This window comes from Harmonia axyridis, chromosome 2 (assembly GCF_914767665.1).
Source record: "Harmonia axyridis chromosome 2, icHarAxyr1.1, whole genome shotgun sequence".
Lineage (NCBI taxonomy): Eukaryota > Metazoa > Arthropoda > Insecta > Coleoptera > Coccinellidae > Harmonia > Harmonia axyridis.
In genome coordinates, this window is record NC_059502.1 from 14,394,101 (window position 1) to 14,406,764 (window position 12,664).

At 33.3% G+C, this 12,664-nt stretch overlaps 1 protein-coding gene and 1 long non-coding RNA gene across 2 annotated transcripts in view; one reads left to right on the top strand and one right to left on the bottom strand.

The window, feature by feature from the left end:
* Positions 1–12,664, top strand: part of LOC123673466 (thyroid receptor-interacting protein 11-like) — a 40,514-nt gene that overhangs the window by 9,941 nt on the left and 17,909 nt on the right. The gene's annotated exons all lie outside the window — the stretch shown is intronic.
* On the bottom strand, positions 7,066–9,346 carry LOC123673468. The gene is made up of 3 exons (XR_006746478.1): positions 9,279–9,346; positions 8,751–9,223; positions 7,066–7,103 (listed from the first exon to the last, which is right to left on the bottom strand). It is a non-coding gene; the product is annotated as an uncharacterized LOC123673468 (long non-coding RNA).

The following is a 12,664-nucleotide window of genomic DNA, read 5'->3' on the forward strand; positions in this document are numbered from 1 at the left end:
GGTGCGCTTTATGAGCTGGTTGAATCATTGGTGCGTACTTCTTCAAAAACGATGATGGCCAGAACGTTACAGTCAATGGTGATCGGTATAGAACCATGATTACTAACTTTTTCATTCCTGAATTGAACAACCATGATGTCCAGGAGCTGTGATTCCAACAAGACGCGCAACATGTCACACAGCTCGTGCCACAATCGATTTATTGAAAGACACGTTTGGTGACCGCCTAATTTCACGTTTTGGACCTGTGAATTGGCCTCCAAGATCTTGTGATTCAACACCGCTAGACTACTTCCTGTGGGGCTATGTAAAGTCATTGGTCTATGCGGATAAGCCACAAACCCTTGACCATTTGGAAGACAACATTCGCCGTGTTATGTCCGATAGACGGCCACAAATGTTGGAAAAAGTCATCGAAAATTGGACGTCCAGATTGGACTACACCCGAGCCAGCCACAAGATTATCTTGCGGATAAATAAAATTCATGTCAATCGAATAATCCATCGTTGTTTTATTGCAATTTAAAGTTCTATAGCTCCAAAAAACACCCTTTACAAAGAGAAGACCTGCGAGTCGGCGAGGCCCAGGACTTATTGGGCGGAGTGTTATCCCTGCATTGAAGGGAGGTATTTCAAGTTCTAGCATTATTGACACACCATCGAAGAAACATTCTGATAAGAAGAAACACGTCGTCGTAGGCGCTGCGCTTTACAAAACTTAAGGCGGCCATACGCGTTATTCACGTCCGTTGGCCCTCATACGTTCAAACGTTCGCATAAAACGGCTTATACGGGCGTTCTTTCATTCATCCATTTTACACTTTACATTTTCCGTTCGATTTTCCTTTTCGCCAGCCGTGTTCCGATACCTCGTCTTTATCGACGGCGCATGCGCATCAGCACGCCACTCTGCTCATTAGGCTCGTTTTTTCACTTGCGTCTAGGCAGTCCCTTGCGTTGCGACGGCTACGAGGTACCACGGCCTAGGTACCCACTAACCTATGGCACCACTATCATCGAAGCATGCCGTTCCGAAATTCGGTCGCTCAGAACAGCCGATGCGAATTTCGCGTTTTCCATTCTTATCCGAGAAAATGTGTTTCTGCCATCATTCGCGTACCCGAGGAGTGAGCCGACGTCAAGGTGAGTTTTAATTTTTGTTTTAATCGTCATTTTTTATGGTCGCCGATATAATGCGGTACCCGCAGTATTTTGTGCGGATGTATGGGATTCGAAATTGAATGTTTGCGTTTTTCGCAGAAGTGCCTATTTTTAATCTTTCTTTTGATAGGTTTTTGCTGTTTGGTTGTTATCATGTAAATGTCCGTTTTTCCTTGTGTTATTTTTATTCGATATATGTTTCTCTATGTCATTTGAGCGTAAAAATGATAATATAAAAGGAGGAGAGTGGTTTTTTCCTTTCTATTATCGTTATATTCGTTTTTACGTTTATCTCTACTGGTTATAAAACTTTGGAATTGGTTGTAACATATTGTGTAAGGTGTAAATTGAAGAAAATAATCTTTTTATGGAAAGAAATATCGACTTTTTGAGCAGAACTGAAGCATTATGGATTGGCAGAAAGTCACTTTTGGATCTAAGTGTTCTTTATTAAATATCGCCAAGCTCATTCACATGGCCATCTTCAGGACACTGAAAAATTTTCATTACAAACTATTACAAAAGCTCATGAGTCATCTGAATGAGGATTTACAATCAATCTGAAATTACCAGTGTAAAATCAGGCAGAAACATAATCAAGAGAGTCACATCTATACATAAGAGACATACATTTTAAAACATTAAAACATACATTTTAAAACCAAGAGAATTTTTATGTCTAGATGTGACTTCTTGATTATGTTTCTGCCTGACTTTACAATGTTAGGTTTAGATTGATTGTGAGTCCTGATTTAGATTACTGATGAGTTTTTATAATCGTTTCTAATGAAAACATTTTTAGTGCCCTGAAGATGGCCATGTGAATGACCCAAAGCTTGGCGATATTCAATAAAGGACTTAACTTAGATCCCAAAGTTACTTTTTGCCTGATTCATAATTCCTTTAAAAATAATCCTTTCCTTTGCCATTATTTTCTAAAGCCATTTGCGTGATAATAGCAATTCTTGCTTGATAATAGGCCTGAATATCGAGAAAACCAGTTTGGAAAATCTTTTCTCGAAAATTTCATTCCTATCGATTACGTAGGTTTGCAATTATCAGGGAAACAATTTTTTGAAACTCCATAAATTTATGCAACCCCGGCATTCCAGATCCTAACCTAACCTTTCCTGAAACTCTTCGGGTTTCTAGGTTTTTCCGATCGAAAGTTATCGTACGGACAGAATTGAATTTTACTACGTATTCGCCATTAGTGTGTCCAACCTTATTTTTCGAGACTGTTCACAGCTAAAACTTCGAAAAATACAGACATCGTGACTCTGTTCGAAATCTGGAGATGTTTTAAACGTTGCTAGGTAACAAAAACAAGTCCAACTTTTTATTTGGTATCTGATTCTTCCCGATCCATAGCATCTCTATGATTGTCTACAACACGAATTTCTCGTATAATTTTCAAATTTTAGTTTAGAGTTCTCCTTGGTTTGCAACCATTTTCAGAGTAACAACTATTGAAAACAACGTTATCCTGATCTAAAATTGATATCCAGAATTATTACTGAAATTATAATGCAGGTATAATGAAAATTAACTTTTGATACTTACATGTATAAGTGCCTCTGTTGGGTGTGTTTTAAGGGTTAACTTATTTCATAATATAATACAGTATTTTTCTATCAATTGAAATAGAAGAAATAATATCCCACCATGTGAAAGAGGCAGTTTTTTTCTATTAAACTGTTCTATTTCAATATACAGCGTGTGCTCAGCCTTAGATTTTCATCAAAAGTACTTCACAAAGGTGCTCAGTTGAGAATAAATGGAATATAGCTTTTTTCTCAGAAATTGAATGATGCATTCGATATTGATGTTAATTTTCATGAATAGCAATAGCGTAACTATTTGTTTTTAAAAAATGACCATTTACGTGCTAGTATGGACGCCACTGCTAAACAAAAAAAAAGTTTCCATGAGAAAACTTGCTACCACGCTAGAAATTGAGGCCTAGAAAGTTTTATTTAAATATCTCCAGCCGTTTGGAAAACCTTGATAAATTTGTTTTTTTTTATTAAACTTAACGCTCTACCAATATTGTCCATTGAAAATTTAAAATTTTCAATTTTAAAATTTATTTGAATGAAAAATTAAAAAACTATATTTATTCACATTTGAAAAAACCGACCCTGAGCATGTAACCTCATATTTTTTTGAACTATTATTTTCTATTCCGAACTGTCCTAGGCCTCTGAGATCTCTTAGAACCTTAGATATTGTACGAGATAGGAGAACTGGTAGAGTTCATTGTAGGCTTTGTTACTGTGTCCCTTCGCCAATTTAGGCACATCACTATTAATTTTTACTCATCAGGGATTCCGTTTAATTATACTTCACAACAAAGTTCAATGTTTTTTGTTATTTTTATCATATTCCTTCAAGCAAATGATCATAATTCACCAATTTGATCTCCTTCTTGTCTTGAACTATAAGGTTATATTTGATGGTCTTCAGTAAGATAATTTCTGAAAGGCTAGACCTTAAGGCTTCAAATTTTGCTTCGATTAATGCATTGTTTATGTTCGTAATAATTATGGTAATTTCATATAATATATACATTGGGGTGTGATTGAAATCAGTTCCATTTGGAAAATGCTTGTATTTCGTTGATTTCTAATAAATAAAAACCTGCACATATATTTGAAAGTAGTTATATACAAAATTTTATTTTATATATAGTTAAGTGGTCTCCAATGATGCAATTGACGCATGAACGAGCGAGCGCTCAAAAGCTCCTTTGAGTAATTCGAAAAATGCAATCAATTTTGAAGAATTATTTCGTCATGATGTCTGTTATTTTTCGAATTTTGAGCAGGGAATGGTCCCAAACGATAAGGTTCGACTCACTGATAACGAATCTTTGGTCAAATTCAATTCTGTCTGCCCGGTCTGTAAATACAACTCTCGAAGGGAAAACCTAGAAAATTTGAAATCTGACATTCGAGTAACATTTTACATTTCCGTTGGTTTTTCGAGATACAAGATGTGCTTTTTGTTTTTGGGACGGTGAAAAATCACAGTTTATCTTAGGACTTATCACGTCATAAGATTGTTTTGATTATTAAACCAGCGCACTATAGATTTATTTACTTAATGAAATTATCTCGAATTTTATCTCATTTTTTCATGAGGACTATTTTTGTTTTAAACGGATGTCGTGGAAAAGTAAAAAAAGCTGGAACTTACTTTTTGGAAGTTATATGAATATCTCCCTATTAATCTTTTTGATGGATATACAATCATTAGAACTTTTTTGAAAATATTTTATCGGTCTTTAATAGTATGCGATAAAGTATAAAAAGCACCGCAACTCATTAATTGCAACTATAATGTTGTAAATACCAAATGGTATATTTAGTTGTCTCAGCAATGAGTCATGTGATTTCTTCTTCATCAACAGTACAGCATAAAACACGAATGTCAAGTGGAAATGGAAATATTTCTTTGTTTTCGAAAACGAATTCATTGAATCATCCAAGAAAAACAAATCAAAGCCTTTGAATTTTTTTATTTTTATTTTTAAAATGTGTAGAATAAATAAACTCATTAAAAAATTCGAGCAATAAAAATTCATAAAATTTAGTCGAAAATTCAAACCACAAAATACACTCATCCAGTATTCTGATCAATCTCTGTGCCTTACATTCGCAGATGGTTTTCGGTATGAAAAAGTAACTTTTCCGACCTAGGCTGTCAAAGTTTGTCCCTACTGCTTTTTTTTATATAGGCCAACTCACATCAAGAGCATACATGATATAATAGTATTCGATACATATATGTAACACTCATTATATCTATTTTTGTATGTTTATAGTTATGTTGAGTTTGTACAATGATTACATAAGTTGAAATGTCATTATTTTTCTAGCTAGTCGCTCGGAATTTATATTACCTGGGTAGTCAGCTACATTGCTGTTTTTTCCTAGGTGTCCTTCCAAATATTTTATCTGCTATGTCCTCTTTATTTTTGAAAGATTCCTAAATATATTCTTCGGCAACCGTTGAGGATTTCCACCCAATATTTGAAGAAAATGAGGCAAAATGTTTTTTCAAAGTGGCATATAAGATTATTACAAATGGATTTGGCTTCGTTTGTTTTGTTATCGGGTTTTTAGGTCGAAAGCTTAGATCCAAAATCTTCAATAATGTTCAAATTCAGTTTATATAATTTATCACGGCGACATCAAATGTTGAGGCCACCTAAAAAGTAAATCCTGCATAAATATTTATCATAGGTAACATCAAAATTCTTAAATGCTTCACGTACCTTATTTTTTAAGTTTAGGTATATGTGATCAGGTGTAATAAATACTTCATTTATTCATTGGACGAAATTTTTGTATTTTATTTATATTTATCATTTTGGCTTCTCAAAAAAGCACCTTATTTAAAATGTCAACATTTTCTTTTGTACTGAGTTTGGCTTTCATTATGGAGTAATTTGACCATCGTGAAGATGCTCCCAACTTCGTAATTCAATGGGAGAAATATGCATTTTAAGATCGGTCAACTTTTTTTCAATAATCCATTAAACACTTGTGAGCGTATTCTTATTTTTCGTTGGATTTATACGGTAACAAACTCAAGATGATATTTTCAGCAGAATTTACCAACACTGGTGGTGTGCCGCATATCTAAACATCATCACGGTCCATTTTAAATATTCCTGGAATATAAGTAGATATTAAACCGAAATAATTAATGATTATCTGACTTTTTTCCCAACGATAAACGAATCGATTGTCAAGAGAACAATTTCAATGAGATTGTAATCGGAAATCGTTATTTTTTTGAAAAATTCTTAATTTATGATGATGTTGAATGCGATTGAAGAAAAAATAGTATGTGTACATTGCTGTTAAAGTTAAAGCACATTCACGAATTCCAACGTCAATATTGTTGTTCGGGAAAGTATCGCTTTTAGTACTTGATATGAGACACAATGTACTATTCTAGAATGATTCCAAGGACTGCAAAATCTAGAGGTTCTGTAGTTTATAATTGCCCATTTCATTGTAGTATTACAATTTAAAGGAAACAACTCAAAATAAAAAACTTATATTACCGGTATATATCTCCGAAACTGCATGAGCTATCACTATGTGGCAACAAAGATTGAATTTAATATCATTGTAGGAATTCATTCCCGAATTTTATGCGTATCGTCAATTCTTGATTTTTTGCCTTAAATTATTTGATTTAATTCATTCATTTTCAATTACCCCCTGAAGAGTTTAAGATAAACGTATTTTTAAAATGTTTAAAATCCATAATCGAATAAATAAAGTTCGTTCTCTGGCCGTCTATAACTTTTCTCGAAAAAAAAATTAGAATTGCGATGAAATTTGGAATAAAATAGGTTTATTTATTGCACTGATCTTCCTACCTTGTGAATTTATTTTCAATTCAATTAAATTCCATGTATGATTAAGGAATTGAATTATTTATTGCTTCAATGATGCTAATTAATTAGTAGGTACCATATTTTTTTAAGGGAAATAGGAATTTCCAGGATATTTATTTATTCATTAATTTTATCAGACGGCAAAGCCATTTTACATAAAAAATTTGAACAATAACTATATAATATTATTATATGATATTTACGTGCTTGTTCCATAGGACCAGCAGTCCATATTTTGCCCATCAAATGCTTGGCTTTTTCGAAATTCGTGATTGGAATCAATAACAAATAACTCTCGAAAAAGAGAATTGAAATTTTTAGGGTAGGTTCAGGTTTCCGTGCAAATATGAATGAGAATATAAAAAATAATATTTAATTTAAGAGAAAGCGGTGCCGTACCATTTTTTTCTCGAAAAATATTCAATGCAAGACACATATAGACGCCACTGTTAAAAATATTAAAATTGTTTGTACATCAAAAATGTATCTTCATGCAGAGGACGTGTGCCAAATTTCATAGAAATATCTGCAACAGCATCATTGTGGTTATAAAAACAATGATTTTTTTCTCATGTAGTTTTTCTTAAAAGGGTTCCAAGAATCGCCTACTTCAATATTAGCAATATTAGCATATCATTATGTATTTTTATTGCTGGTTTGGAGATAAATTATTTGTACGATCAAGCATGAAGCTACTATTTAGTTGTAATATAACGTTTCGAATTTTCTTGCGAGAGGACCAGACAGCAATCTAATGAAAAATTTTAAACCGGTTAATTTTTCTGAATTTTTCGTCTGTTGTAGAATTGTTGTATGTTGGGTCTAACTTAATTATATGACTAGTTTTGGAGATACAGGGTGTTGTAGTTGGAAAATGGCATTTCTTTGAAGTACCATTTCTCTTTGGAAAACATCTTGAATAAAACCTTTTTGTGCGACAAATATTGCTTACCCATAAGGTTATGATTCTAGACTGGTATTCTAATGGGAATTATTGTAAGATACGAGGTAGGACAAACATTATTCAAAAGTCAATTCATAATTCACCCTGTTATTGAAAAATTTGTCCTTGGAATTTTTCGTCATCACTTTTAGTTCGAGTATTCTTTTATGTCAAACAGTATTGACTCTGCTATGACTAGTTTTTGTGATACACAAGGTAATATATTGAGAGGGGCGACCGTTATTACAAAAGTTGTAAAAAAATTGTATACAATGAAAATTTCATACAGAATAACAGTAAGAGACACGTTGGCCTTAACTTATTGTTATTTTGTTATTTTACAATGAAAGAAATTGTACATGGCGTCTAAAATTCGATGCTAACTGAGAGCATCTCAATGATCTCTTGGAGAAAAAATTAATGAAAAAATTGTTTTGGAATTTTTCGAATATCTCGGTCAGAAACCAAGATATAGCGGAATATTTGAAACAGTAAATTTTTGAAACGCCCTGTAACTCGAGAACGAATCAATATATCTATAATCTGCTTTTTTATATCTAATTATTTCGAAAAAAAGAGATGTGGGCTTCTTGATGATTTTTTTCTCTGAGTCTTATAGTTCTTGAGATGCTCTCAGTGAGCATCGAATTTGGGACACCCTGTACAATGTCTTTCATTATATAATGACAAAATTACAAGTAAACTCCAATGTTTCTCTTACCGTTACTCTGTATGAAATTTTCATATTATACAGTGTTTTTACAACTTTTGTAATAACTGTCGCCCCTGTTATCCTGTGTATCTCAAAAATTGGTCGTAGCAGAGCCAATACTGTTTGACATTATAATAGTGTACTCGAACTGAGACAAAAATTGAAAATTCTACGAACAAATTTTTCAATTACAGGATGAATTTTGGACTAAACGAATTTCAACGTGCCAAAGTGGTTCATTCAAAATGTTTGCTTACGAGAAATGTTACTTTTAAGAAATGCCATTTTCAACTTCCACACCATGTATCTCGAAATCTTTTCATAGGATTGAATTGGACCAATATATTCTATTCATCATATTCTACAACAAACGAAAAATTTAGAAAAATTAACTGGCAACAATTTTTCTATTAGGCTGCTGCCTGGTCCTCTCGTGAAAAATTAGGTTTATGAATACAAACGGACACAATCAGGCAAAAGCTCTTGTCTCTGAGCTTTTCTCATTTTTGGATACTCACTAGCATGAAATGTAATTCTGAATTATTCTGTTTGTGCAAATCAAATATTCCATTTCCTCATCTTTGAGCATTTTCGAAAATCCGATGTCATCGCCCTTCGAACAGCCAACATAGTTGTTTCTTATCGAGATTGTGGCCAAAAGATGATCGGATTTCATCTATCCGATTCTTCCACAGCGGTATTTACCTTATCATCATTTCTGAGAATTCATGACGGTCAGCAGTTTGGCGTTGAATATACCGCTCTTTGGCAGAAGCACGTCCGTTCTCTAACTTGCAGTATGATTTGGTTTCAGTTCGCGATATAATATATCTTCAGAAGAAAACTGTAATTGGATATTTCAGGTGGAATGTTGGAAACTGTAAAGTTTGCAGAAAATACCGGAATTCTTCTCGATTAAACCTGGATTGATTTGATGTTTCGTTGAGGGGTATTCACTCCATTTGAAAATTGCAGGAAAGCACTGACAACGCTGGAATGAATTACACTAATTGACTTAAAAAGTACGATAATTTTTTGAGTATAACCTAAGGTTTCCAAGAAATGTTTATCACTACATTTATGTGTTATATATCAAACTGACATCTGGTTTAAATATTCTATGAATATCTATGTTCACCGATTTTGATGTTACGTGCCAAAGTGACGTCAAGTTTATTCATCGAAAAAGATAAATATGCATTCTTTACTTGGACACAGAACTTGAACGGAATTTTCATAAGTTATTATATACCGATCATAGAGTTATAAACATATTATACAGGAGGTCCAGATTTCAGTGCAATAACTTTGACATCGGATAGAACAACTCTTTTCAAGAAAAAAATCCGATAAATATATATTCTAACAAGTTTCGATTTCAAGAAAGTGTTTTAAAGTTTGAAAAAAAAACAGTTTTTTTACTTACCTACTTTACTACTAGTAGGTATAATTACATTCATTGCTTTAATTTTTAGGTATTTATGTCTTGATAATGTAATGTTTCGAATGAGGTGTAAGTGTCTCCTGCCAAACTTATACAGTGGTGTAGATATAAGGGTGCGATGATCTTTTTCTTATTGCAAATATACACCACTGTCTTTCATTCGAAGAAATAGTTTCATTTCTGAAATCAACAGGATTTCATTAAAAAAAAGTTAAAAAACAAGCGAAACGCTTGTTGTTTATAGGAATTTTTTCATGAAAAGAGTTTTTCTATCCGATGTCAAAGTTATTGCACTGAAATCTGGACTACCTGTATATTATCGATTATAATATTATTGATTACTCTGAGGTCAAGTCCTATGTATTTCATCGATTGAACTTTTATATTTTGAGCATGATTTTTTTATTGTACATGGAACATTTTTCAAACAAAAATATTTCGATATTGATATTTTCTTTTTCTATTTCAGTATCTTAATGAGTTCATTACAGTTCTAAAAACAGTGTTGTAATGAACTCATTACAGCATTGTTTCAGTTATAATTTTCGTTTTGTGGTTGTCTACACAGACTTCCAATCCTATCAAATTTCAACACATTTTCAACAAATTTTTCAATATGATATACCTAATTTGGATTAAGTGAAATGATTCGCGACATTATTGGCAATTTCTCTTGATTCTGTTGGTGTCAATATTAAATTGAATCGAATCGAATTTCGCATTCGTGTTGGAATAGGACCCGTTTCTGAACTTGTTTTAGAATATACTATTGCTGTTTTATTGAATATTTCCCTCCTGTCAAAAATTCTATGTAAAGATGATTGAAGATTTCTCCAAAACTGAAAATGAACTCATGCAGTTTTTAAGACAGCACGCTGTCATGCAAAATTATCGGTAATTTTGATGCACTTGTGCAATTACTTACGATAATGAAATTTGACATTAGTTGAATGAAAAAAAATATATTTCGGCATTTATTGCCGAAAAAAATATAGAATAATTTTAAGAGTAATCTTCTCGAAATACCCTTTTATTGTAATTAAATTTGATGTGAAGGTTTTCCTATAAAAATGATACCATTTATATAATGGTTATAATGGCAACAATGTGTTGAATAGGATGTGGCTATTTGAATTCAAATTAAAAGTACTAAAAGCGTCCTTCGTAGATTCTTTCTAGAAATATTGTTTTTCGGCAACCGTCCGGGAAGTGCTCACTTCCCGAACGCTTTTTCTCTGAGAAAGTAGCATTTCCCGGCCTAGTCCGGAAAGTACGTACTTCCCGGACTAGGCCGGAAAAGAATCATAGAATCCATAACAACCGAGATAACGGCTGACAGTTCATATGAAATTAGTTGTCAAAAATTTGCATGTGTTCTGATCGCAATCGCAATAAAATATGGAAAGCAGCAGCGATAGTGTTATTCTACATGGTTGCCGAAAAAATATTGTACGCAACACGCCCGAAAATGGTTTTTTTGGACTCACAGACTTCCAGGGCTCGCTTACGCTCGTCCTGGTATTTTGTCTATTCGTCCCAAAAAAAACCCTATTTTCCGGACTTGTTACGTAAATTACTATTTTCCCAATTGGTTGCACAAATTCTCGGATTTTTCATCATTGTCTTTGTCGGCCGAAAAAAGTATATCGAAAGGTCACATAGCAAACAGAATTTTTGTCATTTTAAAACGTTTCATTTCGCTACACACCCTGTACATACCTATCATATGTAAAGGTCGGTATCGCCGGCAAGGGAAGTAAATATTTACTGTGTGTTCGCTGAGGAAGTTTGACGATGCAGATATAATATTTATTATCTTTATGGTCTTGGCTCTAAATGAAAGCGACACGTTCAGGGAGACCGGAATAGATAAAAGTCGAAATGGCCCTGCCTCTGTTTTCTCAGAAACGAAAAGGCTGATACGGGTTCCTTTATGGGAAAAAGTCACGGTTGTTCCTGTATGAGGTGTTATCGATTGCAGATTAGAGGAAAGGAGGAAATTCTCATAGATTAACCATATCTACATTCCGTTAAGCCTGAACTCTACACAATGAAGATCGAAATTTCGTTCTCGATTGATTTTCGTAAATAATCTTGGAAGGTGAATGTAAACAGTGAAAATTTTTAGTCTCAATTGTCAAAGAATTAGACTTCTTTGATACAATACGCAAGAAGAAATTCATAAAAGCTTTTCTCTATTTCAGTATCGTAATGAGTTCATTACAGTTCTAAAAACAGTGCTGTAATGAACTCATTACAGCATCGTTTTCAGTTATATTTTTCATTTTGTGGTTGTCTATCTATGACTTCCAATCCTATCAAAATTCAACACACGTCAAATTGTCAATATAATATAATTTGGATTTAGTGAAATGATTTGCGACATTATATTCGCAATTTCTCTTAATTCTGTTGGTGTTAAATCTATTTCGTCAGACATAATTGGCGAGTTTCATGCGTAATTATAAATTATTTCAAAATTCGAAGCGTACGATTCAAACTGAAATTTCGTAATCTGTCAATTTTCGTAACAGTCACACCAACTGCCAAGATACAATACAAATGTCACTAGGATGTATAATCTGAATGTTTCATTAATTTCGACAATATTTCACCAAACTTGACTGAAATAGAGAAAACAAATTCCTTCGAGGGCGATACAGCGATTATAGAGATCTTCCAACTTTTCGATACCATTTTTGTAGAACGATTTGTATTTCGCTTCCAAATAGGCCTCAGTTTCGGCGATTACTTCTTTATTGGCGCAAAATTTCTTTCCAGCAAGCATTCTTTTGAGGTCTGAAAACAGTCGCTGGGGGCCAGATCTGGCGAATACGGTGGATGCAGAAGCAATTCGAAGCCCAATTCATGCAATTTTGCCATTGTTTCCATTGGTTTGTGACACAGCGTATTGTGTTGATGAAACAGCACCTCTTTTTTTCTTTAAGTGGGCCGTTTTTTAATGATTTTATCCTTTAAACGATCCAA